Source organism: Vombatus ursinus, unplaced genomic scaffold (genome assembly GCF_900497805.2).
Source record: "Vombatus ursinus unplaced genomic scaffold, bare-nosed wombat genome assembly UNPS02014768.1, whole genome shotgun sequence".
Lineage (NCBI taxonomy): Eukaryota > Metazoa > Chordata > Mammalia > Diprotodontia > Vombatidae > Vombatus > Vombatus ursinus.
The window spans coordinates 6908755-6920063 of NW_020954546.1; the positions used below are offsets into that span (position 1 = coordinate 6908755).

At 41.7% G+C, this 11309-nt stretch overlaps 1 non-coding gene across 1 annotated transcript; it reads right to left on the reverse strand.

Moving 5' to 3' along the window:
* Nucleotides 1–3944: 3944 nt before the first annotated feature.
* Nucleotides 3945–4015, reverse strand: TRNAG-CCC. Its single transcript has one exon. It is a non-coding gene; the product is annotated as a tRNA-Gly (tRNA).
* Nucleotides 4016–11309: the final 7294 nt, after the last annotated feature.

Genomic DNA, 11309 nt, shown 5'->3' on the forward strand with positions numbered 1-11309 from the left:
GAAGGCAAATTTGGAGAGACCCAACCTTTGGATGGATAGAATTTGGACTGACTTTGAGAGATAGTGGAGGATAGAAGAGCCTGGTGTGCTGTGAAAGAGGTGGACATGACTGAATGACTAAACAACAACAAATCATTGAAATAATTTTACTGTGCTTTTTTTTTAATGGAGAAGAACATCATGGAATAGATTAAATGGGGGAAATGAGCTGAATAACTTGGTGTTCAATAAATTTCAAGGCACAAATTGCCTGAGAAAGAAGTGCCTATTTGAAAAGAATTTCTGGGAAATCTGGAAATCAGATGGCCAGAAATTAACCCAACATCTCACACTATTTATGCAATATTCTCAAAGTGGATTAATGACCTGAAATTAAAGGTCATGCCACATGTGAAAATTGGAAGAGAAGCAGATCAAGTACCTTTCACAACTATGGGGGAATGGGTGGGAAGGAGGAAAAATCTTAACTGAGGTGATTGATAAGAAAGGAAATAGATATTTTTAGTTATATGAAATGAAAACATTTTCTCAGAACAGAATTAATGCAACTACAATGGGAAGGGAAGCAGTTGATGGACAAAGAAATTTCTATATCAAATATCACTGATAAGAGTCTAATATCTAAGATATATAGGCACCTAACAGAAATAATATAAGTCCAAAAACCATTCCCCAAAGAGAAAAGCAAATCACTAACAATCATGTGCGATATTGCTCCAAATCACTACAAGTACAGAAATCAAAACAACTCTGAGGTTCCTTTCACATCACACCCAGCAAAGTAGTAAAGATAACAAAAGATGGGAATAGTCAATGTTGGAAGAATCATGAGAAAAGAGACATGGTAATGAACTGATGGGCAGCTAGGTGGTGAAGTAGATAGATAAAATGCTGGGCCTGGAGTCAAATCTTTGTGTGACCCTGGTAAGTCACTTAGCCTTGTTTGCCTCAGTTTCCTCATCTGTAAAATGAGCTGGAGAAAGAAATGGCAAACTACTCCATTATCTTTGCCAAGAAAACCACAAACGAGGTCACAAAGAGTAAGAAATGACTGAACAATAACAACAAATGCACTGTTAGGAGAGTTGAACATTGGTCCAACCATTTTGGAAGGCATTTTGGAATTATGATAAGAAAATGATTAAAATGTCTCTGACCCAGAGTTCTCAGAGTAGGCAGTAGAAAAATGGGTTTTGTATTTATTCCCAAACTGTAACAAACTTGAATCCTGATATTCTTTCACTTTCTCAAAGGCATTCAACCCCAGTGTGTGCTGAATAATGTGTGATTGAAATGCTGAGCTTGTGGGTCTCCTTGAGGTGGTAAGTTACAGTTCTAGTCTTCTTGATTCCTACTAAAGCCAACATCCCTTTAAGCAATTTGTTCTCCAACTTTTCCACTTTGTTCAGAATGTATTAAGTGAAGGAAACCATGGATAGATAAATTCTTTCCCCACAACTGCTTAGGAATTGTAAATGTGCAAACCAGATGCAATAGCCTATCACCACTAGGATACTTACATTTTTTCCTATGTCTTTTCGGAGATAAAATAGCTATACATGAAAGCTCCAGAGGCTTCCAAGAGCTTATCCTCTCCAAATGCACAGTACTATTCAACAGTATTCTCCTACAGTCAGACCAAATACAAGTCTCGTTCTTCCTAGAGACATCAGTTGCTGTTCCGGCACAACAAAATCTGTTTCTCACCAACTCGAGTCTTTTCTCTTGACCCAAGTAGGAAAAGCCATTGCTTTCAAAGATATGGAGTGAAATGCCTTGGTTGACCCCAACTGCTTCTGAGTATACCATGTGTGGGATGTATTACAAACTGGCACAGCACTTAGTCACATAGCTTTAACTTCTGTCATTCTTTCAACAGCAGATTGCCCTTAGGGGAATGAAGTTTCAGTCTGCAGTGGTCTCACCACTGTTTCTAGGAATTTTCTCAAAGGCTTCTCATACTTAGCTCTTCATCACACAATTGCTCCCAGGGTCAATTACCCAAGGACAACTAAGGCCAGAAGGATTGGTTCAAGACAACACACTTCTCTTTCACTGATTGTATATTCTCTGGTGGAAACCCAAAGTCTCAGGTTCACTTCCAAGTTGTTACAGGTACACTGGGTCTGATTTGGGTTGGTCTCATAACTCATGTTCTAAACTATATCCCAGTCCATCCAACAGTTATTAAAGGGAAATTTACATAGCCATAGCAGAGAAATCATATTCAACATGAAAACAGACAACATTCATTTATTTGATGTAGTTCTCTTTTAAACAATTTAAGATTATGAATTTAACCAACACCAACAAACACAAACATTTCAATATACAAAGAACAGGAAAAAAAGGTTGCATATGAAATTGTAATTTTTTAGAAGTAGTGTTTGTTTAGGTGTATATTAAATTTCATAGGACTATAACAAAATTTCTCTGCTTGTGTGTTCCCTTCTGAACATCTTTCTGCTCTCTTCCAGGTATTTAAAAAATGTTTTTCATTTTACTACTTCTTTCCTTCCTTTCTTCCTTCTTTGCCTCTTTTCTTCTTTCCTTTCTCCCTCTCTCTCTCCCTTTCTTCTTTTCTTCTGGTCTTTCTTCTGATTTTCATCAAAATCACTACTCACCTTCTATCTGCCACAGTTCTCCCCATCCCCAAGAAAAATAAATTTTGGAAGGTTACCTCCCTTGTAACAATCAAATATAATCAAGCAAAACAAGTCCACATATTCTCTGTGACTGAGGATACATGTCTGAGTCTGCCTCTAGTCCACCAACCCTTTTAGAAGCTGTAAGAAACTTCTTTCCTCTGCAATTATAATTGGCCATTCTATTGATCAGAGAAAGGTGAGAAAGTTTTTTGCGTGTCCACAGGTGAGTGAAGAGAGACAGAGACAGAAGGACAGAGAGACAGAGACAGACAGAGAAATGCAGAGGCAAAGAGACAGAAAGACCAAGAGAGATCCCTTTGTGAGTGGAGAGAAGGTGTGTCGCTTGGGCGAGCTTGTTATTCAGCTGCTGGAGTGTGAGTTTGAGGACAAAGTAAAGAGATATAGTGGAGGGAGGACAAGTGCATGTGGCAGTAAGTGTGTCTGCACCAGAGCTCACGTTGGGGTTTCTTTTGGCCTGGGCCAGCGTTTCTTGACAGAAGCATGAAATGTGGGTGCTGCAAAGACTTGCCTTATAAAATCTTTGAAAAAGGCATCTCTCTGAGTAGTTTCTTGGTGTAATGGTTAGCACTCCGGACTCTGAATCCTTCTATCCAAGTCCAAAACTTGGTGGGACCTTTTAGTCGAGGTTCTCCTTGGCTGGGTTGCTGTTCAAGGTAGGCCCATGAGTTCTTGATCCCTTTTTTAGAGCTGTATTTTTGCCCTGCAAAGGCAGGGCAGGTTCCCACCCACCAGCTGAGCTAACTCTGGTGACAGTCGAATCTGAAGGTCCCTGCAGATGTAATTATGCTTCTGGAGGGCACAGCTTTCCCCTCTATCTTGGTATGCTCAGAGCCCAGTTCAGTGCTTTTCACATTGCAGGCTCTCATTCGATGTTTTCTGGATCTCATTGTATCTTAAGCCTGGGGCAAAGAACACGAGGTGGACGTAGTTTGGAACGTCCAGGGAAAGCGTGTAGATGGTATTACTTCTTTGTCCCCGTTTCTTGATTTAGCAAATCAAATTCTTGGTTTCCCCCTTCTATCGAGAGTCCAGGCGAGTCAATGATTCATCCTATGTACAGGTCCTAAACCCAGCAGGTTCTCATTGCAACTTAATTGACTGGAAGAAGGACAAGAAGGAAGGGCCAACTGCTCTAGATCATTTACAGAATTCAAAGAGAAGTGTCCTGAGGTAGATGAAATGAAAGGAAAGTTCATTTTCGAAGGGAAGTTGTGAGATTCAATAGACACGGGAACTGTGCTTTGGGATAGAAAATAGGAAAGAATAAATCACAAATGCATTGGCCGGGAATCGAACCCGAGTCTCCCGCATGGGAGGCGAGAATTCTACCACTGAACCACCAATGCCTCATAGCTTTTTCTACCTAGGTATCTCAGAAGCCTGTTTTTGCAAGGAAATTGACTGCATCATAGAATGATATCAGAGAATCACAGTTCTGATTTACACAAGTACGGACTCACACCAGTTAGCCTCTATAGACTCTGACAACTCAAAACCTATGAACCTCTAATTCTCTCTGCCCTTACCCTTCTTCAAGCTTGCCCATAGCTCAGTCTAATATAAGGATTGACCTGGACCACCTTCAGGAGAGTCACCTTTAGATACAATCATCTCTAGCTCTTAACTCTTTTTTAAAATTTATTTTTGATTAATTAATTAATTAATTTTTTGTTTCCAACATTCACCTTCATAAGCTTTTGAGTTCCCAGTTTTAAAGAATTCTAAAGAATTAGAATTCTAAATTCTAAAGAATTAAAACCAATAGGAGGAACCACAAGAAAGAAGAAACAAAACCAAACAGAAGGAAGAAAAAGAGCAAATAGCATGCTTCTATCTGCATTCAGACTCCACAGTTCCCTCTCTGGATGTGGACAGCACTTTCCAGTATGAGTCTTTTGGAGTTGTCTTGGATCCTTGCATTGCTGAGAAGAGTTAAGTCTTATCAAAGTTAGTCATCAAATAATTTGGCTGTTACTGTGTACAATGTTCTCCTGGTTCTGCTCACTTCACTCAGCATCAATCCATACAAGTCTTTCCAGGTTTTTCTGAAGTCCACCTGCTCATCATTTTTTATAGCATAACAGTATTCCATGACATTCATATACCACAACTTGTTCAGCCATTCCCCAATTGATGGGAATCCCCTCAATTTCCAATTCTTTGCCACCACAGAAAGAGCTGCTGTAAATATTTTTTGTACATGTGAGTCCTTTTTCCCATTTTTATGATTTCTTAAGGATACAGCCCTAGAAGTAGCTCTTAACTCTTAACATTCAATTACATTTTTTCACACAGAATACACTTCAAGAGGATACCAAAGATCAGCCACTTCAACCTCACAGCTGCAGATCACACTTTGATTCAGACTCTGAAGTCCAGGCAAAAATAAGAAGTAAAGGAGTGACAGTGAGGATGACCAAGCAATTATGAAATTCTTTTAAATTGAGAGACAGTTGGAACTTGGAACCTAGAGAGAGTTAAAGTTACTAATGATCTCTTAGCTGTTAAATTCAATGGGCTTTTTCTCAATCCTCTTTCTCCTTGACCTCTGTGAAGCCTTTGTCATTGCTGATGACTCTCTCTTCCTTGATACTCTCTTCTCTTTAAGCTTTTGGGACACCACTCTCTCCCTGGTTTGTCTGCTACCTATCCAACCAATCTTTCTCTGCCTCCTTTGCTAGATACTCTTCCAGATCAAGCCCTCTAACTGTAGGTGTCCCTCAGTGGGATGCCCATCAATTGGGGAATGGTTGAACAAGTTCTGTCCTATGTCTTCTTATCTTCTCTCTTTATATACTACTTCACTTAGTGATCTCATCAGCTCTCATGGATTTAATTACCATATTTATGTTAATGACTCTCAAATCTACCTATCTTGCCCCTAGCTCTATGCTGACCTCCAATCTCCCATCTCCAAGTGCCTTACAAATATCTTGAACTGGAGGTCCAGTAGACTCAATATGTCCAAAACAGAATTCATTATCTTTTCCCTCAAACCTTCCCCCCTCCATACACACACACACCTTCCCTACTACTGTCAATTGCAACACCATCCATCCAGTTCTTTAGGTTCACAAACTAGGACTCATCCTGGATTCTCCACTATATCTTACCACCACCACCCCCATCCAAGCAGCTGCCAAGGCCTGCCAATTTCAGCTTTGCAAAGTCTCCTGAATACCCACCCCACCTTCTCCTCTGACACTGCCACTACTCTAGTGCAGGGCCTCATCACCTCACACCATGATTACTCTAGTAGCCTGCTGGTGGGTCTGCCTCTCTCAAGTCTCTCCCCAATTCAATCCATTTTCCATTCAGTTACTAAAGTGATTTTCCTAAAATACAATTCTGATCATGTCACACACACACACACACACACACACACACACACACACACACACACTCAGTAAACTCTAGTGGCTTCCTATTGCCTTAGCAAACAAATACAAAATGCACTGTTTGGCATTCAGAGCCCTTCATAACCTAGCCCCCTCTTACTTTTCCAGTCTTCTCACACCTTACTCCAACCCACATAATGTTTGATCCAATGACACTGGCCTCCTGGCTATTCCACAAACAAGACATTCCATTTCTTGACTCTGGGCATTCTCTCTACCTGTCCCTCATGCCTGGAATGCACTCCGACTACTGACCTGCCTGGCTTCCTTTAAGTCCAACTAAAACTCTACCTCCTGTGGAAGCCTTCACCAACCCCTCTTAATTCTAGTGCCTTCCCTCTGTTAATTAATTTCTATTCATCTTGCATATAGCTTGCTTTGTATGTTGTCTCTTCTGTTAGATTGTAAGGTCTTTGAGGGCAGGGAGCCTATTTTGCCTTTTTTTTTTTGTATCCCTAGTGCTTATCACTAGGCACATAGTAGGGGCTTAATAAATGTTTGTTGAATTGAATTAAGAATTATCTGTGCTTGTAAAAATTTTAAAAACCCAGCAAGGTAAGGATTATCTTCTGCCCCTTGGTGCAGCAACTTAAAGGAAGCTAAAAAGCACAACAAATCATATTGAGACTGTACCTGGAAACCAGGACAGCTAAGCCAAAGGGGCTTGATCAACATTAGATTAAGCTGTTCACTTAGCCTGCCTGGTTGTCAGCCCCTTTGGTGCTGCTTAAACTCTTTTTATTTTATGACAATGTAACAGGGTTAAATCAGGGAACCCCACCTCCATCTGTTGGTTTGAAACACTTCCCCTGGAGCTAAACTTGTGTCATGGGCCTTTCCATGGGGCTTCTCCTTCTGGCTGCTTGCTAAAAGACACAAGAACAGGATTTCCTAGTTGTTCTCCATAGTTCCCATCATAGCAGGTCACTTAAGGGTGCATGGCAGCAGGGTTGTATTTTGGGGCTCAGACAGCTCTCCTTAAGCAACTCTCCCTTGGCTCAACCCAGCAGCAGCTAACCTCAAAAGTCATGTACTACCTAGAGTGTGACTCCTGTCCAACAAAGGCACCCATCTCTGGCTTCCAAACCTTGGTTAAGTCCTGGGGCATCCTGACTTCTAAAAGAGGAAATCAGGTTTTTCTCATACTCCCTGGCTCACTATGCCCCTTGTCAAAGGGCAGAACTGGCGGGAAAATCTCAAACAAAGCTTAAGTATGGCTCATGTCTAAGTCTCTCCCAAAAAGGGAGTTAGTAGCATGCTTTTTGGAAAAGTTACTCAATCTATACAGTAGATATCAGGTATAGGGTTGTTATATATTTTCTCCACCATAAAAGAAATGCTTAAAACATAAGAGGTTCATAGATAAAATTGTGCATACTTATTATAAAAACTGTCACATACCGTTCCTTTTATATTCTCCACAGAGGTAAGAAAAACTCCAGGGAGAATCTGAAGACTTCTCAAAAAATATCATTTTTATCTCAGTCTCTCTTGTAGGAGCCACAACTCAAGGAAGGTCCATATTTTGTGACTATCCCAGCAGGCACAGTCACTGTCACCAATGCTGAGAAAGTCACAACTGCATAAGGACCTCCTCCTGGACAACCAGCAATCAGAGTTTTCAATGGCCCTGGATCTCTGGAGCTCAGACAGTAACCTCCAGGTCAAGAATCATTTCCCTTATATTGAATGCTGGGCCACTTATGCTCAATGAAAGAAATACAAAGCAGAAAAAGCAGCTTGGGATCCGATCTCAGGCTTACCTACCTCTCAAGTCAGGCAATGATGGATGTGATAGCTGCTGCTGGAGATGGGGAGAGGGGAGACACCTTCTGCTTACACCCCCTACCCACCTAGAGAAATGCAAAGTCAAGCTTATAGGGTTCCCATGTGGTTCAGAATAGGAGGTGCCAGGAAGAGAGAGAATTGGAGCAAAAGTTATTTCTCCTTTTAAGCCTTCTAAGTGGGCAACTCTTCCTCTTCAGTTGCCAGTTATCTTTAAGAAAGCATCCATTGACAGAGATCATGAACATCCACCTGGAGACTCTGATTGAGCACGTCTCCAAACACAGGTCCAATATGGCATCTACTTTATCAACAAAGCTGCCAAAGCCCTATAACTTCTCTACTCAAAACTCTTCAATGTCTCCAGCATGGCTCTCTATTGCCTACAAAACCCTCACTCTAGCTTTTAAGTTTCTCAAAGTCTGACCCACCCCACCTTTCCAATCATATTTGTATTACCTTCCCCTTCCCTTACTCCTGCGCCAGTCCATCTATCCTGCTAGGTTCCATGTACACAGCAGACCATCTCTGGTCTTTGTGCATTTGACAAATGGTACCCTTTGGCTACAGTGCAATCCCTCCTCACCTAGGCACCCCAGAATCCTCAGCTTCCCTCCAGGAAAAGCTCCTGTGTCACCTCCTGTGAAAGACCTCTCCTACCTAAATGTCTCACTTGGCTCATAGATCCCAGTTATTAGCACTCCTACTGCCTCATGAAATTCTTTGCATTTCTTTGTATATGCTTGAGGTTCCCATACTTATGTGCATTTATACTTCCCCAGGAGAAGGTAAAGCTCAATGAGGTTAGGCACTGCCTGGTTTTTACCTCTGTGTCCCTAACACCTAGTACAGGATTTTGTGCTTAGATGGAGCTCAATATTTGTTGTTGTCTGTGCATGAAAAAGCAGATAACCACACCCCCAAAGACAATCTCAGTGGATAATAACAGGTATGATCTGTTGGGGCTTAGGGTGTGACATCCTCAAGAATCCTTGATAAGCAGGAAAACTACACTACTGGGGCAAAATAGTTTGAAACAAGCAAAGAACTGTGGCTCTGGTGCTTTCCCATGAAGAGTGAGCAGGGAGGGGAGACATAAGAGAAGTTTGTGCTTAGAGAGAACGCTCTTTGTGTTGGGAATCCCCAGAAGAAGATATCTCAGTGTAAAATATCCAAGCCCACTCCTCTCCCAAGCACCCAGATGCGTCAGACTCCAAAGCAAGTCTGGTCCACTTTTCCATTTGGCCCTTCAGGTTAGAAACAGCCAGAGGGAAAGAAAAATGTTCAGAAGCTTTGTTAACCATAAAACAATGTTAGGATGTCCCTACCCAATAGTACCAGATGTGGGACTTGCTCTCAAAAGGTCCACCCTACAGGCTGTTTCTGTATTGTAGGGGTTTATTACCTTTGCCTCACAGGCAATTTGAAACCAGGAAGAAACATGCCCTTTATGTTGAAATTTCTGTGTTGCCAATTTTCCAGGAAGAAAAAAAAAAGTTTAGTCTCTCCTTGATCTTTGGCTCATTGTTGATTAAATCTACTGCCCTGGAGGCCAAGGAGAAAACTCCTTATTCCTTAGTTAGAAAGGTTTCTTATCTATTGCCTCAGAAATCCCTTGTTTTTCTCCCCCCTTTGCCCTTCTGCAACAGGGGAAAACACAAACGTGACAAAGAATGAAATAGCAGGTACAGTTATAGATCCAGGCATCCAAATATGCTAAGATTTGAAAATTAGAAGGTATCTCAGAGACTATCTCTTTCAAGTCTCTCACTTGCCTGCCTGTGATCTACTCTGGTGCTGAGGACTTCAGTCCTCACTGGACTCCCTAACTTTTGACTACTCCCACTCCAAAATTTTGGAAGCTTCTAAGGTCAAAGCTTATTCTAACTTTCTTATCCTTAAGACCAGAAAAAAATAAATACAAAGGGGCAAATAAAAGTGACTTGTGTTGACGAGTCAGAGTAGGGAATGGGTAGGGAGGGCCTGAAGCCTCTTTTCACCCAGAAGCTCACAGCCTATCTTACTGGGATCAGTCAAGCAAAAATGAGGACTGGAGTTGTTCTCCCATGGGAGTATTTTGTCTACCTCACAGTTCTAGTTCAACAACTGGCCGTGAAGGGCTTTTCTTCATCAAGAGGTAAGCTGAGTGGAAATAGAATATCTGTTCATGTTAAGAAGTAGAGGGCCAGACCCCTTCATACCATGTCATCTTCAGGAACTTCCAGAAATAGGCACATTCAACACACAAGTTCCCAAGTCAGACCCCTGTGGCATGAATATATGCATTATATGTACAAAATGATTACAAGGTGGTTGAGGGCTGGGATGGCCAGTCCTTGAACCATACACAGATGGTCTCTGCCTGCTTCCAATCTAACCCTGTGGAAACTTTAGGGAGCCAGTTTCAGGCCATGAGTGAGGATGTGATTGGTTCTGGAGATGGAAGTATTAGTGACAAGAATGGCTGATCAGGAATTGAGTTTGTATAGAAGCAGAATGAACCAGCCTTCTCTCCATCACTTTTCTTTGGTTGTTCTAGAGCATCCAGATTTCATACTCTTTTGTATTTTAATTTTTGTCCACCTATTATGCTTTACTCAGGAAATGATAAGAAAGAGCAGAGTTGTGCAGACCGAGAGCCAGTTGCATTCTTCTTCCAAGTCCATTTTATTGGTTCCTGGTTTCCTTTTCTGTCACAGGGAGAAACATTCACTTGGGCTCTCACCTGGGAAATCTAGTGTGCATCTCTACTGTTCCTTGACAACTTTATAATGTGTGCTGAAGCAAAGTGACTTCTCCTTCTGGTCAGATGGAAACTGTCAGTTTTAGGAGATGAAATGTAGGGAGGTGGGAAAAGGGAGAGACTGAAAGACAGAAACAGAGAGAGGTGTGTGAGGGTGTAGTGTTGTGGAATGGGAAGTATTTCTGTTGTATTTCCTTGGGTTGTTACTTGTCCTTCGTTGGAAGAGCGCCAATGACACCAGGAGGGTGGTGATGTCTTGACTTGCAAGAGATTTAGATTTAAGTGAGGCAAGACTATGCAGTCATCAGTCTCACTCTCTCCTCCAGGGTCATCTGAGTCCAGTGGCAAGATATAGGTCAGGAAGGCTGGAGATGACCCCAGATGCAGTGGGAGACCTTGGCCTTTTTTTTTCTCCTTGGGAATGAAGAGAAGATGGGCTGTGCCATAATTCTATGGAAAGTAGAAGCTGTGTTGTAATTGCTCCTTGGGTTGTGGTTTCACAGTGTGTTCTCCATACTGAACTCCATTCTTGGGAATCGAGTTTAGATTAGAGGGATTGGAGGTGTCATCAAAAAGGGAAGAGAAGTAGGACAATTCCCACCCCACCCCACCCCCACCCCCACCTTCTAAAATGGTAATTTCCTTGAGAAGGCGGGTTTAAATGCTTCTAGAAGAGTCTAGTAGAAAGCTCAGTAACGTCTTGCTTCATGGCTA